Source organism: Hippocampus comes, unplaced genomic scaffold (assembly GCF_001891065.2).
Source record: "Hippocampus comes isolate QL1 unplaced genomic scaffold, H_comes_QL1_v1.1 scaffold224, whole genome shotgun sequence".
Classification (NCBI taxonomy): Eukaryota; Metazoa; Chordata; class Actinopteri; order Syngnathiformes; family Syngnathidae; genus Hippocampus; species Hippocampus comes.
The window spans coordinates 44,966-51,349 of NW_017805011.1; the positions used below are offsets into that span (position 1 = coordinate 44,966).

A 6,384-nucleotide genomic window follows, 5' to 3' on the forward strand; every position below is an offset into this window, starting at 1 on the left:
ACCCTATTCATGCTCAGTTTGTGGTCAAAGATTCCCCCAGAAAGGGACACTTAAACATACACGCAAGAACACACACTGGTGAGAAACCTTTTTCCTGCCTAGTTTGTGGCCAAAGTTTCTCTGAGAAGGGAACCTTAAAAATACACACAAGAACACTTACTGGCGAGAAACCCTACTCGTGCTCAGTTTGTGGTAAAAGATTCCCCCAGAAGAGAACCTTAAAAACACACACCAGAACACACACTGGTTAACAACCTTTTGCCTGTTCAGATTGTGGCCAAAGATTCTCATAAGGGAAGCCTAATTAACCACACAAGAACCCACACTGGCGAGAAACCTTTTTCCTGCTCAGTTTGTGGCCAAAAATTCTCTGAAAAGAGAACCTTAAAAATACACACCAGAACACTCACTGTTGAGAAATCTTTTGCCTGTTCAGATTGTGGCTTAAGATTCTCTCAGAAGGGAAACTTAAAAAAATCACACAAGAACCCACACTGGTTAGAAACCTTTTGCCTGTTCAGATTGTGGCAAAAGATTCCATCAGAAGACACACCTTAGAGAGGACACACAGGAACCCAGAATGGTGAGAAACATTTTTCCGGCTCAGATTGTGACCATATATTCTCGTGGGAGTCTCAGATGAAGAATCACAAGTGTGATGACGAGATGAACAGTTGTCCATGAAATTTTCCGCTCCCATCTAAATTGTATTTCATCGACCTTATTATTTAGATGCTGCCGTTTTCTTTTCCTTGAGTGCATTGAAAAGTGTTGTTTTTTTTTTGGTTGTAAACCACCACTATGGATGAAAATAATCAAAGAAAGAAACATCCACCACTAATATGTGATGCTGGTCATGTCACATTTTCAGTTTTCATCTGAACTAATCTAGCTCTCTGAGTAACTTTCATTGTAATTATAAACCAGAATTCCATGGGTGGTGTTGTCTTCTTGTGTCTTTAGATATCAGCAAAGATGCTTGTCCTGAGCGGCTGGATGCAGAGCCCTTTCACATTAAAGAGGAAGAGGAGAACAAAGAGGAAGAACAGCAGGTCCTGTGCTTTAAAAGAGAGGAGGAGCCAAATTACCCTTGCACGAAACATGGTGATAACACAACATCAAATGGTGATGATGATGAGGATGAAGAGTTGCAAGATGTTTACTTGTCAGAGTGCTTTGAAAATGCATGTGAGAATCCACACTGGTGAGAAGCCTTTTGCCTGCTTAGTTTGTGGCCAAAGATTCTCTCAGAAGGGAACCTTAAAAAAGCACGGAAGAATACACACTGGTGAGAAACCTTTTGCCTGCTTAGTTTGTGGCCAAAGATTCTTTGACCAGGGAACCTTAAAAAGACACACCAGAACACACACTGGTGAGAAACCTTTTTCCTGCTTAGTTTGTAGCCAAAGATTCTCTGAGAAGGGAAACTTAAAAAAGCACGGAAGAATACACACTGGTGAGAAACCTTTTGCCTGCTTAGTTTGTGGCCAAAGATTCTTTGACCAGGGAACCTTAAAAAGACACACCAGAACACACACTGGTGAGAAACCCTTTTTCTGCTTGGTTTGTGGCCAAAGATTCTCCCAAAAACAACATTTACATGCTCACAAAAGAACCCACACTTGTGAGAAACCTTTTGCCTGTTCATATTGTGGCGAAAGACTCTCTTTTAAGCGAAGCCGAAATAACCACACAAGAACCCACACTGGTGAGAAACCTTTTGCCTGTTCAGTTTGTGGCCGAAAATTCTCTGACAAGAGAATCTTAAAAAGACACACCAGAACACACACTGGTGAGAAACCTTTTGCCGCCTGTTCAGATTGTAGCCAAAGATTCTCTCAGAAGGGACACTAAAAAAAAAAAAAAAAATCACAAAAACTCACACTGATGAGAAACCTTTTGCCTGTTCATATTGTGGCGAAAGACTCTCTTTTAAGCGAAGCCGAAATAACCACACAAGAACCCACACTGGTGAGAAACCTATTTTCTGCTCAGTTTGTGGCCGAAAATCCTCTGACAAGAGAACCTTAAAAAACACACCACTGGTGAGAAATCTTTTGCCTGTTCAGATTGTAGCCAAAGATTCTCTCAGAAGGGACACTAAAAAAAAAAAAAAAAATCACAAAAACTCACACTGATGAGAAACCTTTTGCCTGTTCATATTGTGGCGAAAGACTCTCTTTTAAGCGAAGCCGAAATAACCACACAAGAACCCACACTGGTGAGAAACCTATTTTCTGCTCAGTTTGTGGCCAAAAATCCTCTGACAAGAGAACCTTAAAAACACACCAGATCACACACTGGTGAGAAATCTTTTGCCTGTTCAGATTGTGGCAAAAGATTCCTTCAGAAGACGCAACGAAGAGGACACACAGGAACCCACACTGGTGAGAAACATTTTTCCTGCTCAGTTTCTGGCCAAAGATTCTCGTGGAAGTCTCAGATTAAGAATCACAAGTGTGATGACAAGATGAACACTTTTCAATGAAATTTTCTGCTCCCATCTAATCAGGCTTCATCAGGCAAATTGCATTTCATCTACCTTCTTATTTTGATGCTGGTTTTCTTTTCCTTGAGTGCATTGAAAAGTGTTTTTTATATTTATTTTTGGTTGTAATGAAGTAGAAATTTTGCATTGTTAATAATGTGATAATACTATTGCATTCTTCATTTTATATATTTATATATACCGTATTTTCACGACCATTCGGCGCACCGTATTGTTGGGCGCAGTGTCACTAACGTGTGCTATTTTGGTGTTTTACACATAGACAAAACGCACTGTATTATTGCAGGGTGCAGTTTTACAGTGGTAAAACATACGCCAGCTTAAACATACGGCATGCGTGCACGCACTCTAAAAACACGTTATCTTGAAGCATACGGTAGCATGCTAAGACATACAGATACACGCTAAAAACACGTTTCCTGGAAGTCCCACAGGATCTTCGCCTGGTCATTCTCGACCAAGTCTCATGGAAAGTTTGACATATATTTAGGACCGCCAACCCTAGGCCAAGGCCAAGGACTTGACTCCGAGGCCAAGGCCAAGGATTTGGAAAATTTTCCGAGGCAAGGCCAAGGACAAGGACTTGAGAAATTTTCCGAGGCCAAGGACCAAGGACTTGCCTCCGAGGCCAAGGCCAAGGACCAAGGACTGATTTTGAAGCTGAGGCCTAGCCGAGGACATGTATAAAACAATGCTATCATACCACTTGGCAGGTCTTCATGATTTGCAACACCCCTCCATCATAACCCCTTGCACTCCCTAATGCTTGAATGAAGTGTTTTTATTTAAAGAGTAGAACAGTCAGCGTACGTGTTATTGATACTGAGAAAAACAAAAATAAAAGCATATGATATACATTTATGAATTTATGTTTTAGTGCAGTAGTTTCTTAGTATGAAGTGAAGCAACACTCAACAGGGATGACATGGCACGGAAGACAAGTTGAGAAATGACTTTGCATAGAAGTCAAGCACTGGGTGCAGGAAAAGCGGTAATCTCTGCAGTGATAATTTTACAGTCCCAGGGACTCGCTGATCAGAAAAGTATGAGTCCCATTATGCATTGAGTCCCAAATTTCAAATTCTGAAACGGTCTACTTATTCAATTGCATATGATATTAACACAAACAACAACACATACATAGCTGCAAAAATTTAAATAATTCAGTCGCAGGCCTGAGGATTTCGGAAATTCATGGTAACCGTTTTTCGGTTCCGTCGGATTTCCCAATGGGAAACCACGGTAACTAATGTTGGGTTCCGTAAACGTACATCATGGGAACCCATTTTTCTATTTTGACTGATATTCATAATCAGGAATTCTGACACCCAAAAGTACAATGTTTCAAGGGTAAATGTTTGAAAACTAGGCATTAAAAATGAACATTAAATCAGCAGCTGTGTACTCCAGGTTTATTCCAAAAAATAAATGAATCAAAAACTGGTGTACTCATGTGGCACCATCAGAGTATTTTTTCCAATCTTACACTGCAAAAATTAATTTATTGGTAATCATTAATACAGGTCAGTATTGATGTGGCTTGACATCCTCTTCCCAAGACGATGCATGTGTAATCTTCTATCAATTTGACGAAAGAATTTAACACACGTCATCATGAGTTCTACCAACAGTTGACATTAGCATTACTACACCTTGTGACTCATGTTTTATTCATAAAATTGCCGTGCTACAACCAGGAAATTATAGAATAACCAATACTGTTTCATATTTTTCATAACGATAAGCCTACAAATCTAATGACCAACTTGCCTCGTAATCGTGCCTCTCGTCGTATCTTGCTCTCGTGTTCTGTGCTTACATCCCAGGTGAGTTTAGTGACACGCCCTTTGGAAGATTCTTCTGAAAAATCAGACTGGCATTCCCATTTCTTAAATGTAGTAATTAGTAGACCTTTGTGAGTTTTTATCGCCGCCATCTCAAACTTTCATCCGCGTGATTTCTGTTTGCGGGCCAAAATAGCAACCCGCATGCGCACATAACGTTATCTAAGACACTCACACACCACACACGGTGCAGCTCCACTTGCGGTCATACGGCAGTTTCTGCAGCGGAGCAAAACGACAGAAAACAAATGAGCTGTCGTGTTGGTTCCTTTTAAAACTTTTACACAACTCAAGCAACTACTGTCCAGGCATGTCCTTCTGCTCAGTCTCCGTGCCTTCAGCTCGAGAGTGACCGCCCCCAAAAACGTAAATCAATGATGACTTCAGTGACACTCAGAAAAGCAAACATGTAATGTGCCAAAAATAAACAAACACAAAATAAATTCTGTGGGATGCGGGGGGTTGTGAACACACAATAAAGGAACAAACAACTCCGAGACAGTCCAGTCTCCTAAAAAAGGAAAGATGACATTTGGGGACTACCCCCGCCCCCTTCTAGTTGAGATGGTATAACCCAAGAGGTGCTTGCTCCTGTTACCAGCCAAGTCTTGTGTCGTTATTAAACAAACACATGACGGAAGTCCGACAGAGCACGAAAGCAACGCATTCTCGCCGTACGTAATCAACTCTTCTCGAGCATTTGCTCTGGAGCAAGTTGGAGAGTTCACACGTGCAAATTTACATCGGTGTTGCTCCGCACACAAGCATTTGCTCTGGAGCAAATTTTTAAACCACCTCCCTGAGGTCGATCAAATTTGCTCCGGTGTAAGTTGTTTTCCAGGGCTACCCCGGAGCAAATTTGCACGTGTGACCGCTCCACCGGCGCAGCGCCAGCGTAGCACCGGAGCAAATGTTGCCGTGTGAACACCCCTTCGGTTGATGAGCCTCTGGTGAATAAAGAGCAGGTATTCTGTTGAGTTCGATGTATGCCACTGATGTGATTGTTACTTGTTTGGAACTATTTTGTGTGGAAGGTTACCGTGTTCCGTGTCCATATAACTAATGGGGGTGGAGCTTCTCTGTGTTCGTCTGACAGAGACGATGCTCTGAGGCACGTCGAAAGTTCAGCGGTGCAGTGGTAGCGACCTAGCGAACACACTGAAAATAAAACGTCTCCAGTGTTGTCATCGAACCAAGTGTTGTCATCCGAAATGATGTCTACACAAAACCTGAAAGAGACTTGCATGCAAGAAGGACCAACAGAATCAACACAGCCTGACTGCTGTGTTCAAAGCAAACTTGAGAAAAACGAAGTATGCAACCATGGCTTAAATCCACTTTAGGCTGAGTACTAGTTTACCTTAGATATACACTATATAATGTTATATTGCTGTGTTTTGATTCCATAAAAAGAGCTGTTAAAGCAGCTGTTGTGTGACAAAATATTTTTTTCACTGTTGTTGATGGACAGTAATATTGTGTGAGAGATTGTCATGTTCATGTAAAATTGAAAATTGAAATTGTTATTTCAGTAAATATTTGCATTTTGCACATAGAAAACTGATTCATGATTCCATGTTGATGAACGCATTAAAATGGGGAAAAATAGGACAAAAAAAATCAAAGGAAATTCAAAAACAATAAAAAAATGCGTGAGTAATCACGATTAATTTTTAGTTCATTTGAGTTAATTATGAGAGTTGCGTTTTTAATTAGATTAAATATTTTTATCGTTTGACAACTCTAGCATATATTTGGCTCTGAGTTGTGGTTTTTGAAATGTAATTTGTTTTAACTCATTTTCAGAGGTTTGGTTGGTTGATTTCATTCTTCGTGTTTTGTTTCCTATTTTTTTTTTTTTTTGTATAAACTGTCCCGTCCTTGACTGTGCAGCACCCCACATGTTGCGATACGTGTTTAATCGTCTTTTATTGGATGCGATCCTGAATAAAATGGACATTTTCCATTTTGTCATGAAATGTGTGATGGAGCCGTATGAATTGTTGTTTGATACTGTGTGTTACTTGCTGG

At 40.5% G+C, this 6,384-nt stretch overlaps 2 long non-coding RNA genes across 2 annotated transcripts; one reads left to right on the top strand and one right to left on the bottom strand.

Annotated features, from left to right (window-relative positions):
- The first annotated feature begins 470 nt into the window (after positions 1-470).
- On the top strand, positions 471-1,033 carry LOC109511846 (uncharacterized). The gene is made up of 2 exons (XR_002167403.1): positions 471-583; positions 964-1,033. It is a non-coding gene; the product is annotated as an uncharacterized LOC109511846 (long non-coding RNA).
- A 125-nt stretch (positions 1,034-1,158) lies between these two features.
- Positions 1,159-2,187, bottom strand: LOC109511847 (uncharacterized). Its single transcript, XR_002167404.1, has 3 exons — positions 2,147-2,187; positions 1,718-1,801; positions 1,159-1,297 (listed from the first exon to the last, which is right to left on the bottom strand). It is a non-coding gene; the product is annotated as an uncharacterized LOC109511847 (long non-coding RNA).
- Positions 2,188-6,384: the final 4,197 nt, after the last annotated feature.